Raw genomic sequence first — 10044 nt, 5'->3', positions numbered from 1 at the left:
TCAGAGCGTCCTTAGAAACTTCGAATCGGCCCTGTACGGCCGATTTCTCAAATATAAATCCGATGAAAAGTCCCGGCTTCCGCTTTTTTTTTTTGAACTACCCGGGGAGGAGTCGATCAACCTTTCAACCAGTCCCGTGGCGGTAGCCGCTCTGCCATCGGCGGATTGATACGTAGGGATCGGCGAAAGCAAACAGCCGACGCGTATTATAATTCCCGTGGGCCTAATTTGCAGGTATGTAGTATCTGACTAGATGTATTTATTCGCGGAAACCGAAAAAAAAGTGAAATAAAAGCGAAAGCAAACCTGCCATGTGACTGCCTAAAAGCACTCCATGCTTTGGTCGACTCTTCCCACAGTCTGCGGAAAATTAAAAAAAAAAATTCGGGAGCCGGATGTTAATCCGATTTAATTAGGGATTTCAGCCAAACAGGGCAATAATTCGTAGTTTCTAAGAACGCCCGGAACGTGTAGATCGAGTTCCCGCGTCAATAAGACGAGTTCAGGTTCCTCTTCAGTGCACCTCTAAGATGAAGCTTAAGTGTTTCCTCTATTTTTTACCATCAGCTATAATTTACGCCATGTACGCCAGAGGGGTATGCTCCAGTGCCGCCTTTCTGCAGCAATGTTGTCAATGCCAACGCGTATTGCTCTAGTCTACTGTTTCTGCCACAACGTTGCCCCAACGCACGCAGCGCACATTTCTTTGACGCTGCCGCCACTTAGGTCAAAGCGCAAATATTAGTTTGGTGGCAGTATTAGTTGATGAAGAAGGCGATGTGTAATGCAGAAAGCGAGAGTGTGCGGCAGTTTAACACGAGACGTGATCGGCTGAGGCGATACCATAGCGCGCTCGTGCAGTCACCAGCGAAGCTGTTCTTTCCGCATGGCCGTGGGTCCGAATCATAGTCGCGGCATTATTACTTTTATTATTTGTTTGCCAAAGGTAACCACCAAGGTCAAGCTTCACACAGACCGGTGAACCCGTGTGACCTCGTGAAGTAGTGCTTTGGCATTAAATCGAAACAAAAAAGGCAATTTTCATTTTAGAATGCCTTACGACGTATATATAAATAAAGCGGTCGTTATTGGTAGCGGTCTGGATTCCAAGATAAAGATAGAGTAGCACAGGGCAGTAGAAAGTTAGATAGGTGGATGAGATCACGATGTTTGCGGCGATCAGGCGGCCACGCTAGCACAACACAGTGTTAATTAGAGATACATGAGAGAGGACTTCTTCCTGCAGTGGCCCATGGTGATACGCTGGTAAGTAAAGCGCATAGATAGCTAACCATTCAGTTAGCTCGTGAAGGCGGCAGTTTTTCAAGACAATTCCATGGAGGCAGATGCGGGTTTTACTCCCAGCACTATGATAACCATAAACTGATAACCATTACTAAAAAACCATAAACTGTCTATGAATGCAGACCCCTTCCTCAAACCTAACACTACGCGCCAAACACGAAATCATCATACACAATCATTAACCCCTTACAGTGCTAGGATTAACGCCTTTAAATACTCATTTTTTCCACGCACCATTGAGGAGTGGAACAGGTGTCCGCCAGATCTCTTAACCAGAGCTGATTCTTTTGACTCTATGTTTTCTTCACAGCATTTAATTTGAGAGCCATTTATTTCTACGTTTACTTTTTGTATTTTGCATCTGAGCCTTGTATTTATTGCTGTATTTTGTGTTACAACTTGTATTTAACATTTTTTAATTTTGCTAAACCTGTTCTTTTTTGCATATATTATGTATTCGCCCCTCCTGCTTGGGCCTACTGTAGGCCTGCAGTATGTTCTAAATAAATAAATAAATAACTAGTGCAAATTTATTTTCAGAAAACCGTGAAAAGTATTGTAGTGGCCAAGAAGCACACTACAATTATTTTAGTATCACGAAGAAAAAGAATGGTCTTATTCCTGTCACAGGGACATACTGTCTCTTGCGTCTCGCACCAGTGCAATGAAAACTCAAGGGAGGAGCTCCCATTTAATATGGAGCCTGTCATTTTCAACAAAGCCGTCATTAATTAAATCTGCGAGGTCAAACGACTTCCTTGTCATACACGCGCTTTTGCTGCTTGAATCCGTTGGCTTCTTATAGTACTCCTCACTTCCGAATGTTTTATGTTCAGCCACACGTTCGGCAAGTCCTTTCGGGTGTATGACGCTCAGCTGGATAGTGTGCGAGAATGGCCAAGGCAAAACGTCGTCCAGGTCACCTTTGTGAAGCTGCAAGACAATATGCAATGTCACGCAGCCATTTTCTTTCTTAAAAGCTAGTCCAGGGGACAAACAATATCCGCGCAGGTACAACTTTTCGTTGTAAATCGATGCCCCTCCTTCCTTAAGTGCATATTCTTGGAGTGATTTCACGCCTCGTGCAAAAAACTCACACCGTGTTGTTTTAAGCTGAATGACTTGAAGCATACTGGTGATGCGTTCAAGCGCGTTCTGATCAAACTTCTTCCCTTCTGTTTTGATTTCTTCGAGGGCAGCTGTGATTTGCGACATGTTCCCTGCAGTTTCCGTTCCAACATTAGCCAAGCCATCTTTCAGTCCTTTTTTTAATTGGTTTATCTCTGCGTAAACGCGGTTTACTGCAGCGCTCTGTGCGGTAAGTTGTAGTCCTATTTCAGCGTTTGACGTGGAGAGTTCACGCAGGGTTTCTCTCAAACTCTCAGAGTTTTGTAATCCAGTTTCTTGTTCTTGCCTACGAGCTTCTTTGAATGTGTTGATGTCATGAGAGAATTCATTCAGCTTATCACCATGTATGCTAATATCCGCACTCATTCTTTCGAGGTAGCCCTTGATTTCACCCGCCTGCTTTTCAAATGCTTCTCTGAAAGCTGCGAGAGACGCATTTTCATCCTTGAGGCTGGAGTGTCCTTGGAATTCCAAAGAGGCGTCAGTCAACGAGCCGCAAGATCCCGATCTGAGGTGGGAGCACACATCGCTGCAGAGGACGCTGACCGAACACTTTGGGCAGCAAGTAGTATGGTGCACACATTCCCGCTGGAAATGGAGGGGGATCGTGGAAGCAGCTGCCACTTGCTGGCAACCCTTTTCCGCATTCCAGCACTTGACCTGCGAGTCAAAAAAGGGATATACTCAGAAATGAGCATTACCTCTCGAAATACTCAGTTCAGTTTTTTGGTAATATCATTCTTCCTGCGATTTCACCTAATCTTTTGGTTAAGCACAGGGCAGTATGGTCGTTCGCGTTTTCTTGAGCCGGAAAGTTGAATCTTGGCAGCTGGGATGCGTGAATGCCATGATACGGTCACATTTTAATTTTAACTCTTTCACTCACTCACTGAACTAAATTTCTATGTTACATCTGTGCGTTTCGCTGTCCGATGTAGCAATTTTTTCGTCCCATATGCGGTAAATTTTGTCCATCCGCGAGAGAACGCGCTTGGGTAACCTTAAGCAGTAGAAGAGCGGGTCGCTAAACAGCAACCATGTCAGTACGTTCATGCTGCATACACGGGCGCGTTCAGGCAAGGCTAGACCTTCCACGATATCTTGTTGACCTTGCAATTGAAAGAGATAGTGGACAAAGAAGACTGTTGCGAAAAATAATAAGACCTCTCTCGAAGTCGAAATGTACCACAGCTGGCACGACTGTGCCACTCTTTGAGAATTTCGCGATATTGAAGCATTCCAATCAATATGCTGTAGCTAAATCATGCCAAGTGTTTTTTCACTAGCATTTGAATTAGTGACGTAAATGACGATTAGCCCCGTCGCAGTGGCTCAGTGGTTACGGCGCTCGGCTGCTGGCCCGAAAGACGCGGGTCCGATCCCGGCCGCGGCGGCCGAATTTCGATGGAGGCGAAATTCTAGAGGTCTGTTTCCTATGCGATGTCAGTGCACGTTAAAGAACGCCAGGTGGTCGAAATTTGCAGAGCCCTCCACTACGGCGTTCCTCATAGCCTGAGTCACTTTGGGATGTTTAACCCCCCCCCCCCCCTCAAAAAAAAAAAAAAAACCAAACGAGGATTGAATTTGCGCTTCTCCTCAAAGCACTGGAGAAGTGCGAGGAAGTTCAGTGTGACGTCACGGAAGGTACAGTTTCAAATTCCCGCTGCCATCATTCGCACCCTGCCGAGCCTCTTTGGATGCTGCCAAACAAAACTCGGCGGGGTTTGCAAGCAGCCGTTTATGCGTTGGATAGGATAGGGTAAACTGTATTAGCTCTATTTTATAAGTTATTATGGTTGACAGAGGTCGGCGCCCCTATTCCAGGGCACCGCTGAGCTTGGCTGCTCGCTGGGCATGGATGACCAGTTCTCTCTGGAGAAACGGGTTGCCGCTGGAGAACAAACTCTCCCGCTGTTCCGCACTCGGACTTTGTATTCTATGGAAAGCCGCCTCGTTTCTTTTGCATTCCCACGTGATATGATATAGGGTGGGTTTGGCCCCACACCATGGGCATACGAGGTCTGTTAGAAAAGTATCCGACCTTTGGCCGGAGAAAAAAAACTGGCATAACTTGAGCATTGTAAACCTAATCACCTTCAAAGTAGTCTCTTTGAGACTCCACATACTTCTCCCAGCGGTGCTGCCATTGTTGGAAGTATTCCGAAAAGGCCCCTTTCGGAATGAAGTTTAGCTCAGCTGTCGTTGCAGCCATAATGTCCTCTCTTGTCTGAAATAGCGCACTTTTCAATGGCATCTTGATTTTGGGAAACAACCAAAAGCCGGAGGGGGTCATATCAGGAGAGCAAAGAGTCTGTTGAACTACAGGAGTCTGGCTTTTCGTCAAAAATTCCGAATAAAGTGCGAGAAATGTGCAGGAGCATTGTCGTGATGAATGCGCCAATTTCCTGTTGACCTCAACTCCGGTCTCTTGCGCCACACAGCACCATGTAGGCGACGGAGAACAGCCCTGTACTACACTTTGTTCATTGTTTGACCCTGTAGGGTGCGTACTCGTGGTGTGCCACACAGAAGGATTCAAAGAAAGCAGTCAACATCACTTTGACAGTGCTGCGCTCTTGGCGGGCCTTTTTTGGTCTTGACAACGCGGAATGCTTCCACTGCGACGACTGGGATTTGGTTTCCGGGTCGCACCCGTACACCCAAGACTCGCCGCCAGTGAATATGGTGTTGATGAAGTCGGGGTCACTGTTGGTGGAATTCAGCATGTTCTGTGAGACTTCAACACGAAGCTGCTTTTGGTCCATCGTGAGCAGCTTCGCCACGAATTTCGCCGCAATTCTCTCCATGGCCAAATCTTCGGTGATAATGGAATGTGCAGAAAAATTGCTCATGTCCACCTCTTGCGCAATTTCCCGGATAGTCACACGATGGTCCGGCATTACCACAGCGTTCACTTCGGCAATGACGTGGTCATTTCGGCATGTTGATGGCCGACCGGAGCGTGGCTCGCTCTCCACCAATGTGCGGCCGTCTTTAAACCAATTGTACCATTGTTTAATTTGTGTGCTGCTCATAGCATCTTCACCGAAAGCCGTACTGAATATTCCGAACGGTTCCCATTTCGCTGTCGTCCAGTTTCTGGCAAAATTTGATGCAGTAGCGCTGCTCCTGTCGCTCCGTCATTTTCCTTGGAATAAAAAACCGACGAGAACACTGCGCACTGCCTCACTCAAACGCTGCGTCCCAGCGACTGACGAGATCGGCAGGCGGGAAAAAATTCGTGCATGCGCACGGAGGTTCAAGGTCGGCTGATGCAAGCGCGCTTGTTTTATGTCCATCAGGTGTTCGCAAAAAAAAAAATAAAGTCGGATACTTTTCTAACAGACCTTGTATGTCCGAGTATTGATCCGGGTACATTTTGCTTAGTATATGTAAGTTCGCAAAGGTTCCCGTTTGCAGTTGCCGCCAGTATACTGCTTCTTGTTGATTTAAAAGGTTTTTTTTTTTTTTTTGGGGGGGGGGGGTGGTACTTTGCCCTCATTCCTCGGTAACAATTCAATATGTCCGCATACCAGATGATATCCGCGGCACGCTTAAGGTAAGCTCGCTGCCAAAAAGCATATGGACACGATCCTACACGCAGGCAGGCGATACGCCTGAGCAAAATATGCGTTGGAAATGTACTGATATCTTCGATGACGACGTCATGCCCCCCTCCACTGGACACTGTACGCTGCGGAGAAGCTTGAAGGCCGTCGCGATTTCAATCGGCGATTACGTTACCATTTCAAATGATAGTCCAAAAGGACTTTGCATGGTTTACCTGCAAGTTTAACACATTTGACCCTTTTAAGCTCGTTGATTTCTGAATCATACGCAGATGCCCTTCAATACTCGAGCGCGTGTCTTCCACTGGCATTAGCGCCGCTGCGGTTCGGCCTCTGTGTCTGGCACAATATTAGGGTGGGAGCAAGGAGCGAGCTGTCTCCAACCGCCAAAAACAGGCCGTGCCGCGTGGTCTCGGACTCAGCGCCCAGCGCTCAGGGGCTGTAATATCAGTGCAGGACGCACATTCTAGCGTTCGTGTCAAGCATGCTGACGACTGTACCTTAGTGCATAAACAAAGCCTCGCTGCGTTTCATGGAGTACTCGAACGGAACGGAGAGCATGGGGTAGTCTGCAGTGAAATTCTACTACCGTCCACAGAGGGACCTGAGTTACAAAAGAACATCGGCCTTATAGCAACAGCACTCACAACTTCATAGGCGCAGAATCGTTCGATGAAGAGATATTGCTTACACTGTTTACACAGGTGCGTGAATGGTAGAAGAGGTTATTCATGTAATTCAGGTGCTTATCGAGGAATCAGAAAAGGAAGTAGTAGAAGAAGCTGGTAGAGTCAGGGAGATACATAGGCATCTGTGGAAGGCTACTTGACCTGGATAGAAATACAGGTCCCGGCTGACCTTGACATCACTGGGGCATCAATGTAATTTGATGCCTAAATTCTACATGCAGCACTTTTTCAGAAAATTGTTTATTATTTTGCGCATGTACGAGGCCAATTTATGACTTTCAGGTGAAATTAGAAAAGGTAGTAAATTACGAAGATAGCTTCTGGATGGCATGAGTTAGACTGGGAGTGTGCCGTAGTTGAATATCAGTTAATGTCCAAGCTGCCCTAGATAAGGCAGGAGCAATTACGTGCTTGCAGATTAACACTGTGTACGAGCCGCGTTTGTGTGCGCTGCATAATTGATCGTACAGGTATCATCTTAAAATATCGTGCTGTCCGGTTAAGCTGGCAAGACAACGTTGAAGTAGTAGACGAGTATAACATTCAGCCTGAGGACATCATCATCATCATCACAACATATGACATACGCGTCTCTTCGAACTACACAACGAGAAACCCAACGAAGAGGCTCTACTGCGGGAAGGACTAATGCATTTTATTCCATATCAGCCCCAACCCTACTGGATCACCTGACTTCATTTCACGCTGAAGAGTAATCAAAGCAGAGCAAGGATTACAATACCAGGTTTTTTAAAAGTAAGCTACTTTCATATTCACGGTGCAGGGCAAACATGCTACGTGTTGCTGGAAGAAAATGATAGACGAAAACAAAAATAAGATATTTTGTAGCGTTTTATTAAAAATACCAATTATATCATCAACCCTGTGGTAATTAAGAGTTGCACACACATATGGAAAAATATTGCGGGCAGTTTTGTTCGACTTGAGTGCTCGCCGTTCGAACCTAGTGAAATACAACAGGTGGGAAAATTAAGCAGTTGCTCTTCAGATACTCTATTGTTCAATAAAAAAAAAAACCAGGTCTGCGATAGTAGACGCGACATTCTTACCCAGCAGCTTTCTTTATCTTTTCTTCTGGCTAAATTATCTTGTACTAGTGTTGCATTGTGGTGTGCCATGGTAGTCAAATATATATATATATATATATATATATATATATATATATATATATATATATATATATATATATAAACAGAAGGCTGTCTTTTTCATGAAAAACCAGAAATGGAGAGATGTTCCCTCGAGTAGTCAGCTCATCCGACTCACACATCTTGTTTTTCAATTCTCTTATTCCGTCGTCAAGCTCTGAAAACGTTCATAGAAGTCGGCTGCGAGAGGAAATAAAGGGGCTGCGCTACAAACACCTTTCTGATTTTAACAGTATGGGCTACTTGTGGAGCCGCACACACACAATCAAGACGACAGCATTAAGGGAGGGCTCAGCTCAAACCGTACAGTTTCACTAATAATGCATTAATGCGTGTCCTGCTTTGCTGAACCTCTCCAGGCCTCCGAGTAAGCTTTACGGGTCATTAGTGAGGCTTCTTACGTATACCCAGTATATACTGCACTGAAAACATTCGGGAAGAAACAGCAGCATTTATTCACACCTCTCCACACCTTTGAAGTACCATGCAAGAGCAGCCAGAAATTTTTTAACCTATCGTGCGAACGCTGACTGGCCATTGCGAGTGCGCCTCGTCACGGAACCTAGCGACAAAAGGAGCGAGATAAGGAGCGAGATAAGAGCATTTTGCCAGGATCTTCCCGCATTCGCGCATCACCCCTGCCACTTTTCGTGCCGCCCTCATGGGCCCGTGATAGCAAAAGCGACTGGGCGTGGTTACTGACGCTCTCTTACTGCATGATGAGGAAGTATTTGTTTTTCACGACATGGGTTTCCCAGAAAGCAGCAATGAGGGGCGTAGAGTGTGACGCATTTAATGACACGCAAGCCTTGCAGGAAGAATAAAAAGGGCCAAGTTGCGCTGTAGCACATGTTTTTCACACTGAGGCTGTTTTGAGTGAAACTGAAGAATAATGATTAACTTCGGGTGCTAGCAGCGCGAATGAAAAAACGGTATCTGTCGCCCTTCCCCTGACGTTCTCCTGGTGCAGGTTGTATTAGGGTTAGACTATAGTTATGTAGTTCGGTCGTGCATGCGTTTGAAGGGTCCTCCAATACCTCCTTTCACGGGGCACTCAGTGTTCAATGCATGGAAATATGTTAGTCCGAGTGGCAACTAGGAGATCATGACTTTTTTCTGCCAAACAAAGAAACGGGAATGACAGTGCGATATAAAAAATGGTGTAAGTCTAGGCACCCACCTCTCTCCTCAGCAGCTGATCGGATGGAAACTCCCTCCACTCGACGTCGTCTTCGTCGTGCCACTCGTGGCCGTCGTGTGGACAAACGTGCAATCCGCCCTGGTCGCACTGGTCGTAGCAACACTCGCAGAGCACGTGCGTGCAGGGCAGCAACGCGGTCTTCTTGCGGACTAGAGTCCGCAGGCGCTGCATACCCGGTTGGCTGGAACAGGCTTGAGGAAAGTCAGGGGCCTCCAGTCAAGCTCCGGGGAGAAATCGACCAGAGTGTATTGGGCGTTTGCAGGAGGCATCGCTCTCCACACGCGCTAGCTCTCTGCTACGCCGCCTGAACAACTGCCTTTGTCTGACGGTCACAGGAGCGCCTCGTATCTCTTTTACCGGGGTTCGTCGGGGCGACTATCGAAGCTATATCCGCTGCCTCCCGCCGAGCTTATCGCTGGCTGCTCGCGTCCGGCGCTCATATCTCCGGTTCTCCGTCCTGCTTCTTTGTAACTCAGAGCCGCTTTTTTCCGAAGCAATCATGCGAAAAACAAAACTAATTTTTATTCCCCCCGTAATGGCCCAAGATACTATATACAGAAAAGTACATAGCAGCTGTATCTTACCGGCATTCACATTTGGGGCAGAAATGTGGCCGCTAACGAAAAGGGTTCAACTTAAATTGGGGACAACGCAGCCAGCTGTGCATACGTGATGGGTGTAACATAAAGATACAGTAAGAGATTAGGTTTGTTGTGGTTTGTGGGAGCTTAACGTCCCAAAGCTACTGAGGCTATGAGGGAGGTCGTAGTAAAGGGCTCCGGAAATTTCGACCACCTGGGGTTCTTTAACGTGCACTGACATCGCACAGTACACGGGCCTCTAGAATTTCACCTCCATCGAAATTTACCCGGTGCGGCCGGGATCGAACCCGCGTCTTTCGGGTCAGCAGCCTAGCGCCGTAACCAATGAGTCACCGCGGCGGGGCAGGATGAGATTAGAGTGCATGGTTCAGAGAAGAAACG

The 10044-nt window shown here is 46.8% G+C and overlaps 1 pseudogene; it reads right to left on the bottom strand.

Moving 5' to 3' along the window:
- Positions 1-1821: 1821 nt before the first annotated feature.
- Positions 1822-9344, bottom strand: LOC149329449 (uncharacterized; annotated as a pseudogene).
- Positions 9345-10044: the final 700 nt, after the last annotated feature.

The sequence above is a fragment of the Amblyomma mixtum genome, chromosome 9 (assembly GCF_055824585.1).
Source record: "Amblyomma mixtum isolate Tamu chromosome 9, ASM5582458v1, whole genome shotgun sequence".
In the NCBI taxonomy this organism is placed as follows: Eukaryota; Metazoa; Arthropoda; class Arachnida; order Ixodida; family Ixodidae; genus Amblyomma; species Amblyomma mixtum.
The sequence above is the reverse complement of the archived record's forward strand: the minus strand, read 5'-3'. Positions and strand labels throughout refer to the sequence as shown.